Below are 14715 nucleotides of genomic sequence, written 5' to 3' on the forward strand. Positions count from 1 at the left end.
CAGAATCATTGTATAGCTGGAGCAGGTAAATGGTCACTGTCACAAAGCAGTGACCCTCTGGAAAGCAAAAGCGCCTTCTGAATTTCTGTGCCAAACTTTCATTTAGGGGCTAGCTGCACCAGAATGGGAATTTTTCATAATGAAACATTGCTTTGACCCATTTTGCATCTCTGTCAAAAAACTACTGGCAAAATATTTTCACAACTCCTTCCCAGTTCCTCCCTGCCCCTTCACCAGGTACGTTATTTGAAAATTAATATCTGGGTAAGTTCTGGGTGGTATTAATGGTCTTTAAGTAAATTTTGAATATATTCATATTTAACATTCAAGGCATATTGATTATACACAACAGGCTGCGCAACTTGTTCCTGGTGCCTGGCTGTAGTGAAATACTATTATGGTGAGAATGTCGATGTATTCAGTGTTTTTCACAATATTTACTGATATCTGCTTAATATCAGTATGTTAGGTGAATGTTTCTGCTGCAAAGTTCAGCTGTATGTTTGACCAAAACAGTAAAAACCCAAAACACTCAAGTTATGTCAAAAAATTGCTATTAATCCGTGTATTTCTCTTCACTCATTTCAGTGGAAAGAAAATGGATTCTTTTTTACAAAGAAAAAAAAGGAATTACTCTCATTAAAGCTAGTAAAGCATTTCAGAGCTTGATTTTTATTTATTTATTTATTTTAGTATAATCACATCTGATTTTTCTAACAGAAAGAACTGCATAGCAAAAAATAACTTGCATTTAATCATTTCCACTCTATGGATATTCTCCAAAATAAGTGATATGCCACATGTGTTTAACAAATGAAAAAAAAAAAAAAAAAAGAAATATTTCATCAGATCATGCAGGCATGTTCCTATCATGTGCCTTGTTTCACAGTAGCATGAAATAGTGCTGAAGAGACACATTGGCACTTACACATGGGTTGTATATCCCAATAATCACCAAATATAAAATACCAAGACATCCTGTGACCAGCTAAAACCAAATCAGGCTCTACATCTAATTCCCAATTTCTAAGTTGTAAACAGCAATAACCTGAAAGGTTTTAGAAGAGATCATCCCGGAACTAGTGAGGACAAACGGACATTGTTTCCCTTTGTGGGGTAATAGGAACATTCCTAGAATCCATTATTCTTCAATTCATTATTGTACCCTAGGATAACACAACAGCCCTGTGAACTGATAGTCCTCAAAGCTCTTGTTCCCACTGTCAATGCCAAATAAAAATTTCAGACATTTTCCCTGGAAGTAATTCGTAGCCACTGAGCAGAAACTGCAGATGCTCAGCGCTTGGTCATGGTTTTGTGCCTACTGCAGTTAAAGAGTACGACGGGGAAGAGAGGTTCTAATTTCCGGAAACCCAGACCTATTAGCCCCTTATTCACATTCAAATTACTGGAAGTTATATGCTGAAATATCACTGCTGATCTGACCCCAAGGCAATTGTTTCTCCATCTGATCCCAGGGCAAAGCTATTGCAGCCACTCAAGTAGCATCTATAAATTTTCAGTGCGTGCCACTTTCCAGTAAATCTTTCCATGCTGTGCAATGAACACCAGCACTGCAATGTTGATGTTTACAAATGCAGATTCGTGTTGGGTCATGCTGCAATAGACCCACGAGATGATGCTTTAGGGGATGAAGGAAGCAAAGGGACCAGAAGGTCTCCCTGAGACTCTCCTTGCTGGAATTAGAGGTAGCCTTATCGGGAGCCCTGCAGGAAACACTCCTCCATAACCCACAGAGCACAAGACATCAAAGACAAGACAGACAGGCCAGTATTAGGATGGCAAGCGAGAACCCAGCTTCAGGAACGCTACAGGATATGAGATAGCGCCATGGCCAACCGCCATAACTTGGCCCACCAGAATCAATAGGACTGGGGTTGTTGAGGATCTAAGCCACAGGACATGCCTGCACTGCACACCTCAAATTAATAACGAGATAGCTAAGAGCTACCTTAGGTATCAAAAGCAACCTTGCTGCACTAGCACGGGGTCTGGAACTACTTTTCCAGTTGCAAATCCCAGCATTTAGTGCTAATGTAGGCCTCTGTGCTGCACACTACAGCCATCTCCAGTCCTTCTCTGCATAACTTCCACTGGTACGAACGGAGAAACGTGAGAATTCCTGTTGGGTACGGTGGCGGTGAGAAAGGAAATCATTAGACACGGGGGACCACCTGCATACCTACACCAAGGCAAAAGCCAGGAGAGCGAAGGAGTGGGACCCCAGCCCCAGCACTGCACCAGGCTGCTGAGAGGGAACCTGCACACCCCGTGAGCATTGCAGTGAGATCCAGGAGGGACTGTGCCTACTTGCACAGGGAATTCAAACGGCTTATTACCGAAGCCATTTTCTTTTTTTATTATTACTTTCTTCAAACAAAGCTAATAAATCAAATCACCCAAGATGCACATTATGCAAAGCTTAATTAGATTTGGCACACATCTCGCTAGGAGTAGCACCCATCTGACTTTAGATCAGAGAACTCAGGTTTGATGGGTGGAACCAAATCGCCCACTTTGGAGTTGCTAAATCTACTTTTAAATGCAGTGTGTTTGCATTTTTTCACTCTGGGACCTGGAGGAGGTTAGCTTTGTTTGGCTTTTGGGCAATGGGAGCAGTAGAAGAGGATTCAGAAATAGGATACACGTTTATGAAGAACATAAATCTCTTATTCTGCAGGCATGGAAGAATCACGCAGAGTTGGCAGCAGCCGTTTAATGGGGCTACATTTCACAGAGCTACTGTAAGCTCGTGGAGCTCCCTCTTTGATCACCAACTCATTTCTAAGACCTCCTGGGGTATTTCTAATACACCAGGAATAGTACATAAAACTCATTCAAAAATAGTATTTTAATAGCATATTATTTGGCAGAGCAACCTTCATTGCTGATACTTCTCTTGATTTTATTGTCAATCTCTTGTTTTGCTTAAGCCCACAGGTCTTCAAGAAACTATATTTAGTGAAAAAAATCAGCTGTATTTTAAAAAAAAAAAACATTTATAACCCTTACAGGGAAGAAAACATTAAAACAAAACAAAAAGCAAACCCACCCATACTCCATTCAAGAGAAGGAGAATGAAAAGATTTGAAACAAACAAAAAAATGTCCCTGCCCCACACCACCTTTAATCCTTTCTCTGCTGAGAGGGAACAGGAAAATTTGCACAAAGAGTCCAAGCCCTGCAGCCTGCTCCTGAACCTCCAGCAGCCCCCTGGTCCCCAGATCCCACTTGCAGGGGCTGGCATGTGCTGGGGGCAGAGGGGCTGGCCACCCGCTGTAGCTTTAGACACTTGTACGTGAGCACAGCACTAGAGCACCATTGGGAGTCCCGGGCTCCATAAAATGCATCAAATCACGGCCTGAGTGAAAGCTCAGAGAGCATGGCGGACAGCTCGTGGCCAGGCTGTACCTCGACAGCCCGTGGTCTATGTGCAAGGGGGGAAGGTGGAGACAGCCCAGCACCATCCAAGTGTGGTTGGATCAGAGAGATCCCTGGTGGCTGCCCGTGCTGGTTGAGACGAGCACATCCCAAAGCCTACCGAGGCACCTCGCAGCCTGCATCGTCCCCTCAGCACCACCACATCTGGATCCGCACCGTGTGCCGGCACAGATATTCCCTGGGCTTTGTGCTCATCCAGACTCGGGAATGAACGGACCACAAGGCTGGCGTGCCCAAACACCACCCACCAAAGCCAGGGAAATTTTATACAGCAAGTGCCTGCAGTGGGCAGCTTGCATACAGTGTTCCAGTTACATCTCATTTACCAAATAAATATAGTCGTTCAGCAAATAATTTAATGCGATAAACAGGAACCGACAAAACAAAAGTTTCAAGCTCATTCTCGGGTGACACACCCGTTCGGGACCTGCCTTTAAAAGGGAGGCCAGGTGCCACTGCTGAAGTTTTGTAATCCAAACACCTGACGCTTTCTGATATGCTGGATGGCAGTCTCACATTTGCCTTCTTCACAAATACAGAAATAGGCAGAAATAATTAAATAAAGGGAGCCCCGTTCATGCTCCAGTGCCCCGTGTATGAGAAGTTGCGGCTGACAATGACATTGAAAACCAGTTGTCAGTCTAATGTAATCAAAGAGACAATTGGCTCTGCTGGCAAGAACTGAATTAGTGTTTTCTGTCTGAATCAGTGTCATCTTCCAGGGAGCAGTGAAGCTTATGCAATGATAACAAAACTCCCCAGAAGCTGCATTTGTTACTGAAATATGGTGGTGCTTTGGTGCTATGTAACCTCATTCTGTAACACAATATACCTCATGGTCATGCTGCTGTTCTCCTGTTTCTTGCAATGATACAATTCAATGACCAGATGCTAGATCAAACTAGACAACCATAATATTAAAACTTTACAATCTCTCCTCCAGAGCTAATGTGGTTTATTCTCAAATGTTCTCTGCTCTCTCACACACTGTACGCACATGCAGAGCATGAAATCAGGGCAGAAAGTCCAGGCCTTGATGGAGATTCAAAATGCTTATGCTCTGGGGATGATAGAAGGGTGCAAGGTGCTAGACTTCATTTTCCTAATGAGGACAGTGGGTAAAACTCAAACCAAGGTCAGATATGAATGAATCTCACTTTCCAAGTAGGATTCAGTGCTGATGCACACAGTTATTGCTACAAGAAAAATAAAAGTCAGTCTTCAGCACATGCATTGCTGGTATTGTGACAGCACCTGGTAGCTTCACCCTTATTTCTGTTTCAGTTCATAGAATGAGCTGCTGTTGAGGGCTGGAACATGCTGCATTATTTTTCCCCCATTGTCACTGTGGTAGAAGCTTGCACTGTGTGTGCTGCCTCTTTGCTGCAGAGCTGCCCTGTTGGCCCCTCATGGGAGACACGAACAGTTTGCAGGGGGCCCCTTTCACCTGGTCCAAGAGGGTGGATGGACTTACAACAGCAAGTACAGAGCAGAAAGGCTACCTCAGGAAAGCCACTTACCCTCAAAGAAATGTCACTTCAGTGCAAGAAAACTCAAAGATTATTGCATTTACCTATAGTAATATTATTTTAATACTTGTGCTTATGTAACAAACATCCGGCACTTGGAAATCTCTGCGTATGTTCAGCAATGTCAATCGATAGAAAATTCAAGTATTAACCAAAGCAATAAAGGCAGATAATTCTTATATAATTTCAGTTTTCAACATATCTTCCCTTTTTCATCTATACCTGTTCCTTTAAAGAGCTACTGGTATAACAGGACACTGTCACTGGATTGATATACATGAGTAATTAGTAAGCTGGTGGTCTTCCTCAGGCCAAGAAGACACTAAGTGATCTGTCACTCAGAGGCAGGACATCAAAATATATACTCCTCTTTTTATAATTAATGCTCCATATTAAATATTCGTTAAGACTTATATAAATTATTTCCTTGTTCAGAGCCCAACTTTTCTGTCCTTGTTCAGACAAAGCTCTCATTGAATCAGAATGTGTTTACCCAACTAAGACAGGATATGACTATGCTTTAAATCTGTTGTACTATCCTTAGTCTTTGTAAGCCTCTGGTCTTGCTCAGAGAGAACAAGGGACAAGTCAAATCCTGAAGCCCTTCATCTGCAACTCCCTCTTCATTTCTCCCAAAGCCACCTCAAAAAGAAAAAAAAATCCTCTGCCAAAACAAAACCATACAAGCACAGGAATTTTGCAAAAACAACAGAAGGAGACTCACAGGAGCAGGAAGCGTTGGTACCTCGTGTCTACCAGACCGGTGCTTCGGACCGGGCCTCAGAGGAGCTCCCCACTGCAAGAGAGAACAAACTAGATGAGAGAAGAGGAATGGTTTATGCCTTACATCCACTGTTTGTCAGGCCAAAGCCCCAAACAGGAAATGTTTCACTAAAAAAGTTTTGTAACAATGTGTGTTTTTCACATGTACGGGGTGAATTTTGTAGGTCACTTCAATAAATGCTTTGATTTACTGAGACAAGGCAAAGAAAAAGGCCCAGTAAGGACATTGCAGATGATGGCCACATCCCTTCAGCACACACCTTCCAGTCCAGCTCTGCCCTCTGAAGGCATGTACGCTCTCCAGTAGTGCTTATTTATATGTCACATTGCAGTGATGAATGTTACTGTTGCTCTCAAAAACATATGCTCAGAAGTTTATTATGGCACTAAATATGGGCTGGGTAAGAATCTGGATTGTTTAAGTGTCAAACAGTGACAACATGTGTACAATACAACACAGACATCAAGGGAGAACCAGCTCAGCTAATATGTGGTATTCATATAAGCCTTTAAGAACAAAGACCACCCATAAAGCAAAACCAAAGCTGCCACAAGAATAGGTGGTACTGCTTCCGTCATTGCATACTGTGTGCCAATTGGTTTCCTAATTAGATTTGCAAGCTAATAAAAGGCATAAAACACAATAAAAGAACAATATGTTACAATTTTTCCTATGACAGACGTTGCGGTAAATTCAGCAGATTTTTGATCATGGTAGGTACCCAGTACATTTGTTTTTCTTATAGCTGAGTTTGTTTTCTTTATATTTTGCATGGTTTGTACCTTTTTTTTTCTTGAGAATGAATACTTTCTTAATAAGAATAGTCCCAAACGTGACAGTTTTCAAGTATTCACTAAATAACAATCAGCATAAATAACTCCCATACTTCTCAGCATCTTCTTTCAAATAATGTTTTTTGTTCTATTTCATATTGCATTTTGTTAAAACACATGGTAACTTGGCTAGTACAAAAAAGATTCGTTAAGAAATTTAATTAAATCCCAAAGAAACCAATATAAAATACATCTTCTTAAACACTTGTGTTACAAGTTAGGCATCTTGGATACAGCAGTACATGGGAACTGATGGAGCTGTAGTCTCATAGTACATGGCTGGAGAGTTTGACCAGAACCAGAACATTGCATAACAACACTTCAGAAACATTGACCAGAAAAGGAGTAATAGAAAAGGGTGATAGAAAAAAAATCAGAAGTTAAAAATAGATTGAATAGATTGAAGAGAGGACAAAAAAATAACTAAAAAAAGGTTGATGGGAAAATTAGACTGAAGTTTAACGCCTCTTCATCACGCACCCACACCAGTGAGTTGTATAGGTATCTCTTCCCTTTACGTACTGAACCTTTAATATACAATTTTCCTGTCTCAGTGACAGTTACTAACAATGACCAAAGATAAAATGAGCCTAATAGGAGAAAACTGCAGTGCCACACTAGCAGCTATTGCTCATGTGGATTAGTACTTCAACATGAAAAAAACCCTTTGTCCGGCCTCCATGATCTGCCATGCAGGGGTCTCAACACAGCCCCATGTTTGCCAAGGTAAGAACGAGCCTCCAAGTCCTTAGACTCTCAAACTGTGATTGAAAGTCCCAAAGATGCCACCGCAGCTTAATACGCACTGGGGAAAGCTTTTCTAAGAATGTGAGCGATCCCACCTACACCACAAACTCAACAGCAGTGGTCCCAGTCCCCACATGCCTGCACCAACTCCAAGCTTCATGACAGGCAGGACCCTCCTAACAAGCCAACAGGCCAGAACCTCCACTTTGGTTATAACTGCAAGGGATTTCATTGCAGGGACCAATTCATATTCAGATGGTCCCTTTGTCCAACACAGCCATACTCCCCAGCCCTTTGGAGCATGGTATAAAGTCTTTTCCCCAGGCTTTCTCAGAGGAGGTGGGTTGAGTGAGGTGTGGGTGCTGGAAAGAAAGATATATTGGCTCAAAGTTAAACAGCTTTTTGTATGCACAACCCGAGGCATAAACAAGTCAGGATTTGCATACTGGACCTTTGCATATACAATCTGTGTTCTTTGGAAAATTGTTCATTAGTCCTTCTGTTTCATGGGTGTGAAAACACTAGGTCAGCTTCTTTATATTTTAAACAGCACAGAAATGAGTGTGAAATAAGGAAATCCAGACATCTTTCTACAGCACATGGACCATCTGAACAGGCAGTTCCAGCCCGGTCCCGCACTGTGGAACAGGGAGATGAAATTGTACAGCCCATGTCGTGGACAAAGCCAGGCTGGATGATCAAAATGCTCCGTGCAACCCTCGGACATCTGGGGTAGACCCCAAGCAGAAAATAGCTCCTATCTGCAGACAGCAGTGAAAGTGAAGCTGGAGCAAAGATTTAAGCAAAGAGCAGTGATGGTACAGGGACTTGTCACATGCGGCGCCTTGACGTGCTGTTTACATTTTTGTTTGTTTTCATTGTTTGGAAAGACTTCTTACAAGGGGAGGACCCCAGCTAGCAGGCCTCTTGGAAGAAAAGCATTTTCAGAAGTGACTTGAAAGAAGAGAGGGTGGGGGAATCTGATTTAATAAATGATATATAGGAGTATAATTATATGGTTTTAAACACAGTTCCAGTTCACTTGTCTCAGCAAGAAATGCTGGTGTGTGAGAGAAATCATTTATATTGCTTACTACGGTTTTTCAATCTTGGCAAGCACTTTTTCCATTCTAAGATGTGGGAACACCCACATCAGTAATTATATACATTAGCAAAAATACAAGATAACTCGCATTCAGGATGGGGGGGGGGTTTCCCTCATTTCTCAGTGAACGATTAGAGAAGAGAAAGATTGCTCTTCTGCAAACTCAATACATGCAAAAAAAATATTACTGGAAATCCAGGGTTGTCTCCACGTATTGAAACGTAGATCTGCAGATAAATGGTTTAGAGGTTTTAGATAAAACCTCTATCACAAATTAGCTCTGCGACAAAACTAACGATTTAGTATTTTCATTTCTGGATACCTTACTCAGTGGGAAGAGGACTAACAGTCCACATAGTCCGGTGGAAATCAAGAGCACTGGTGGTGAGATTTCACGTTTGTAAGTGCACGTCAATCGGCAAGGCACATTCATATATGCATACCAGTAAAACCTAGTGTTAGAATATGAAAGCTGGTCTTTTTGAGCCTGAACCACTTGCTGAGATTTTCATGGGGCAGAAGTTAACGGTGGAGAGGCAGAAGGAGATGGAGCTGCAGACTCCCACTGGTGCCTGTGGGATGAGGCTGCTCACGTGCTCCAGCCGCAGCCCAAACCGCTTGTGAACTGCATGAACTCGTGAACCACGGCTTGGCTATCCCCAAAATACGTCATTAAGAAATAAGCTAGGAAAAGCTCATCCAGTCAGAGTCAGGTCATGTCCACTTTGTGTTTAATGCCCTGAAAAAGTACCAGGTTAACCAAACATAATTTAGCTCCTTTCTTTTCTCATTCCTAACGTGGCTGAAAGAGACTTGGAACATTCAGGCTTTAATTTTGCAGGTGCGTATGTCTAAACTACGTGGCAGAGAAATCTTATTGTATGTAAGGGAGCTATTCACTTCTGTAATCCTACCCACCTGTTAATATTTGCAGGACAGGCCTTTGGGATAGTTTTGTTGGTTTTTTTTAATGGTCTCATACTTAACTGACCATACGTTTTTCTTTCTGCATGCAAATTTATCCTGAATATCCTTCTAGATACAAAGATATGATCACTCTTGTTTTTGTTTTTTTAATTCTTTTGTGGTTGCACAGTTCTCAAATCTCAATGAAGATTTAATTACATAATGCATTAAAAAAAATTGAGTTAGCTTTCTAACAGTTTCTTAAATATTCTTTTTATTAAAGCAGATGCAGATCATCAAGATGAACAATGATAAATAATGGTCCACAGGTGAAATTATTACAGAAGTCAACAGAAAATCTGCTTCTGCACCCTCTCATCTTTTGTACACTTTGGCCTTAAAAAGCCACTAGACCTGGGGACATCACACTAATTGTGCAGTACAAGAATGAGAAAATCATGTTTTTCTGATCCTCTAAATCCCCAACATGCTACTTAGCATTAAATGTCCAATCCTAACTTGCATTCTATTTTTAAATTATATATAATATGTATTTAGATATAAATAAAGTAATATTTCTCTGGGGCTCATTTTACATCAGTGCAAGCAGATGTGTGTTGGGATTCACCTTTTGACATTCCAGCTTTCCAGCACACTTTAGTCCTATAGGAAAGGTTCCCACCAGAGGCTGGGAGCACAGGGCTGCATGAGAGCTAACACGAGCTAAAGCTGACAGGAAAAGACTCTGCCCAAACTGAGTGATGCATAAGAAGGATTGAAGTTAAGAAAAAGATCTATAGGCCTAGACAAACACTAAAATGACGAACACCTGAGTTTCCGTGTTTTATATTTAAGTTGTGAGCATTTAAAAACTCCAAAAATCAAGCCATGTAAATCCTCCAATTTTACCATTTTCATTCTAAGATGAAATAAGAATTACTTTGAGTATTCCTTTAATTTTAAAATATTCATTCTCTCGCTCCCAATCCACATCATCCATACCTATCACTGGGTTAAGGCATCTTGCAAGCTCTCTTGAAGTCATCACCTTTAACTGGAGCTAAATTATTATGTCAGATGGTGGAGAGCATTGCATGCTTCACAATGGTCTTGCATTTGTTTAAATGGCATTGGGCACAACAAGCACAAAAAAAATGTCTTTCTGGTTTGCACGCTATTTTTTTTAGTACCTTCAACTACAGAGCTAGGTAGAAAATTTAAAAATTGGATTATTATTATGCAACATTCCTAAGTAGCCCATATCAAAAAGAAAGGGAAACAAGAAGCACTTCCCCCTTGCTTCCCCCCCAAGAAAACCCAGATGCACACAGAAAAAGCTGTCAAACCCAGTCTTGTCCAAAGCAGATCTGCCAATGTTCTGACAATGTTTGCACTTGCTTGTCAAAATGGTCACTTCAGCTGAGCATCATTTACACTGTGTCTTACAAATTAGTTATGCAAATTATCTGTAAATTTAACATTAAAAAAAAACCTACTGCCTTTAAAGTTATCCATATAAATATACACATTTTCTCTCTTTATTGTCGGATGAAGATGTCCTGGCTGAAGCAAAATGCTGCAGAGGGACCGTAGAGCTCACGGCTCATGGCCGCCCCCGGGGTTGCAGCCCCTGCTCTGCCACCAGCCCACCACCAGCCCCACCTCCGACCACCTCTTTTGTGCCTCGCTTTCTGCTCCCGCAGAGCGGACAGGCCTGCCTGAATTCGTCCCTGCAATTTGTCTAACAATTGGTGAGATTTTCTTCTCTTTGAAAGGCATTTCTCAAGCGTTTTTTTTTTTTTTTTTTTTTTTTTTTAACAGTCTGCTCTCCAAAATTGCTCAGAAAGCCCTTTCCAGCAAGAAGTGGTTATCTGTAGGGTTTTTACCTACAGACCAATTGATCCACACGGCCCATTTTGGGAGCAGCGGTGATTACGTAATGTGCCGCACGCTGCTGATGTTTGGGGCTGGAGGAATGCCTTTGCTGTTTCTGTGAATGTCTTTAATTGTTCAGCAGATTTTAAAGATAGCTAACCATGCTGTTATTAAAAAGAGTGCTGAGAGCTTTGTCATGGATTTCTTTCCTTTGTTTACAGAAAAAGTTGAGCTGAACATGTAAGCAAACGCAAATAGGATCAGTCACGATTCAGACAGGAGAGATCCTGTACCTGGGATGACTCTGAGACTGAGCCATGGATCCCAACACAAGGAGCTTGTGCAGGAGGGAATCTTAAAGCTTCCTGAGCTCTCATGGGGCACCTGTATATGTAATAAACTCCAGTTATATGTGTTGTAGTGGAGCCTTACTGTTAGGGTGTTGCAAGGACAGAGTTACTGGAGACTGACTGCAGTCTAATAACATCCTGGGTCCTTCAGAAACTACCACTGAGCAGGCAAGTCTGAAAGCTGGGGTAAATACCGATACTCTCCACTCGGCATGCGAGCCCCCTGCTAGCGGCTGCGTTCTCCCCACCTCTTCCTTTCCTCGCCAGCATCTTGGATACAAAGATGAAAATAGCAATGACTGTTCTAACTTGTCAAGGAAACACCCTCTTGAACATTTATTCTAAATTACTTTTTTAACTTATTCCTTTTTATCCGCTAATGATTTTTCTAATCAAAACTTGCTTAATATTAGTTAATAAAAGTTTTAACTGTTAATGCAAATGGTCAGTGGCTAACCCCTCACAAAACAGATGCACAACAAACAGCTCTGCTATATTTAGCCATCACTATAGCTGGGCAGAGAGTTAATACCTACCTCACAGGACATGCTGACTTTCCACTAATTACTAATAGGTTATGAGATCCCAGAATTAATGTGAATGTAAAGCCCAGAGCATTAATACGGTACTTCAGAGCATCACCAACTATGATAATCCTCAGAGCCTCAACCTATTCCTCTCTGGTTAAGAATTTCCTTAAGTATGATGACCCTGAAGGGACAGTGAGACTCAGGACGCATGAACTTGCTTCCCAAGTCAAACGGACACTTCCTACCTGGAGTCAGGAACACTCCAAGGAGCTGCTGCTACAGCTTTTTGTCCTTTCAGTGAAGGCTTTGTAGAAATCCTTCTGGGGCAATTAAACAAAATGCAAAGGAAAAGACTCTATTATAGCAGCAGGTACTATTGTTTTTGTCTCCAAATATCAAAACTCTCAATCCATTTCAATTGCCCGTTACATATACACAGCAGAAAAAGTATTAACGGCTTTTTAATTGTATTGAGAGTTCATTGCATTTCTGTTCCCACCCAGGAATCACAAAGAGCTATACTTAGGTTTATTTATCCTACTTCACAAAACACCACTTACATATTATTGTTAACCCACAAACGAACAAATGAAAGACCAGGAGAATACAATGATTTACCCAGAAGTGTTTCAAATGGTGAGACTTTGTTCTACAGACATCAATGCATGCACAGAGTAGCCGATCAGCTCAAGAGGACAAGAACTGGGAAAGTTAAATTGAGCCATGGCTCAGGATGCTGATGTAAAAAAAGAAAAATCAACTGTCATTTCACATTCATATGATATATCCTATGCCCTAAAAATCTTACCTGTGCATAAATCTACACAGTAAACAGAACAAAAAACTCAGCCAAAGTGAATATCCTCGAAACACCTAGCATGTTGTTAGCCCACATAACTGTGCTGCTTGGAGGAAGGCAGAATTCCAGAGGGTCAGATAACTGGTGCGTGGGTTGCAGATAGTCTCCTGAGTCACAACTTAATTACATGGTACGAGATCAACACTGTACATGTGCAAGGTGAACTTAGCCTGATAGTGTCCTGTTTTCCAATACACGCCCCTACCAAAAAAGAAATCAATCCCTGAAGAATTTGCAGAGCTGAAAACAGAGTGAAGCAGCTCAAATGATCCACACTTACACTTATTATTAGAACTGAGAGAAAGCTGTAAATAAGTCTGTGAATATTCTGTTTCACTGTGTTCTTTTCCAACCTGATTCTTCAAGTGAGTTCCTACACATCAATCTCCGCAAATACCAGAGCAAAAACCTGTGTGTCATGTAAGACTTTGGTATGTTGCTTGATCAGGACGTGGGAAGGGCACGGGTTTTGAGTGAGTTGCATGAAGGCGCATTTTGCCTAGAAAGGATGCATTTTAAAACAGTGTTTCAAAGCGTTAAGAGAAAAAAAAAAAAAAGAAAAAGGAAAAAGATTTTTAAATTCAGGCGCATAATTAGTATTTGCAACAGCCCTTCCCCCCACCCATTTTTCCAATCAGGAAAAAGAAGGACATCGTAAGACTCAGATATCTATTACAAAGAGGTTAAATTTTAAACATTGGAAAACCCACAACGAACTGCTGGCAACCCATCTACTGACAAAGAATGAATCAGGAAATCAGTTCAAATAACGAATACATTGAGAACATCATAATAAAGTCAATTATGATTCATACACAGAAAACAGACACCATTCATTCAGTATCATCCGGTGAATAAATCATTGAATTCCTCCTTATCTGAATATGTTTCTCTAACAAAGCTGGATCTTGTAAGAGCTTTCTAATTTAGCAGCTTCTGACAGTAGGGAAGAAGGAAAACCTACGTGAAGCATGCAAAGAGTCAGTCTGTCTAAGGCCCAGGTTTAGCAATGCCTCTTGGCCACCCTACTGCTGGAAACCGACCCAGACCATAATCTAGGTTAGGGCTGCATCCCACCAAGCAGCCCAGCAAACTATGTGGGACACCCCTACAACCAAGAGAGGAGTCAGACCTTTGTCAGATACGTATTTTCACCTGAGGTGAAATTCTGGCCACAGTGAGAGAAGTTTTGCATTTGGCTTCAGCAGCCCCAGACTTCTGGTTTGTCTTGTTGGCAGCCATGGGACAGGAGGCAAAAGCACATTTTCCCTGTAGGTGCTCCTTTGTATTCTCCAACCACTTTCATCCACTGCCGTGTGCTTCAAAATCTTTAGCCAGACAGCTAGTTTGCATATGTTTTTGAGACAGTATTTAAACACGTACAAACAAAGAAAAACCTTGAAGCAAAAGAGAAAACACAAAGAAATTAAGGAAAAAGTCTTCAGAAGTCTCATGTAAGCCAGTCAATTGGGTTTTCCCCACAGATTCCCCTACTGCCTTGACTTCCCCAATCCACACACTCCACTAATTCCAACAGTGAATCTATACATTCACAATCAAGTGAAATAACTTATAGACATTAACCGCAAAGCTACATGAGCATAACTGCACACAAGCATATGCTTGTTTTAAAGAGGGAATCTGATCCACCTTGAGAAATGCACACACCACACTCCGTTAAGATGCTGGTTGCTTGAATTACTCTGTCCACAACAATGCAGCAATTACCAAAAAA

General features: G+C 41.3%; 1 protein-coding gene across 1 annotated transcript in view; it reads right to left on the bottom strand.

Moving 5' to 3' along the window:
* SPO11 (SPO11 initiator of meiotic double strand breaks) overlaps positions 1–14715 on the bottom strand; it is a 331627-nt gene that overhangs the window by 233365 nt on the left and 83547 nt on the right. The window contains exon 3 of the mRNA XM_083801833.1: positions 5716–5787. The gene's annotated coding sequence lies outside the window, so the exon portion shown is untranslated. The remainder of the gene's footprint in view (positions 1–5715; positions 5788–14715) is intronic.

Source organism: Anser anser, assembly GCF_964211835.1.
Source record: "Anser anser genome assembly, chromosome: 16".
Taxonomy (NCBI): Eukaryota; Metazoa; Chordata; class Aves; order Anseriformes; family Anatidae; genus Anser; species Anser anser.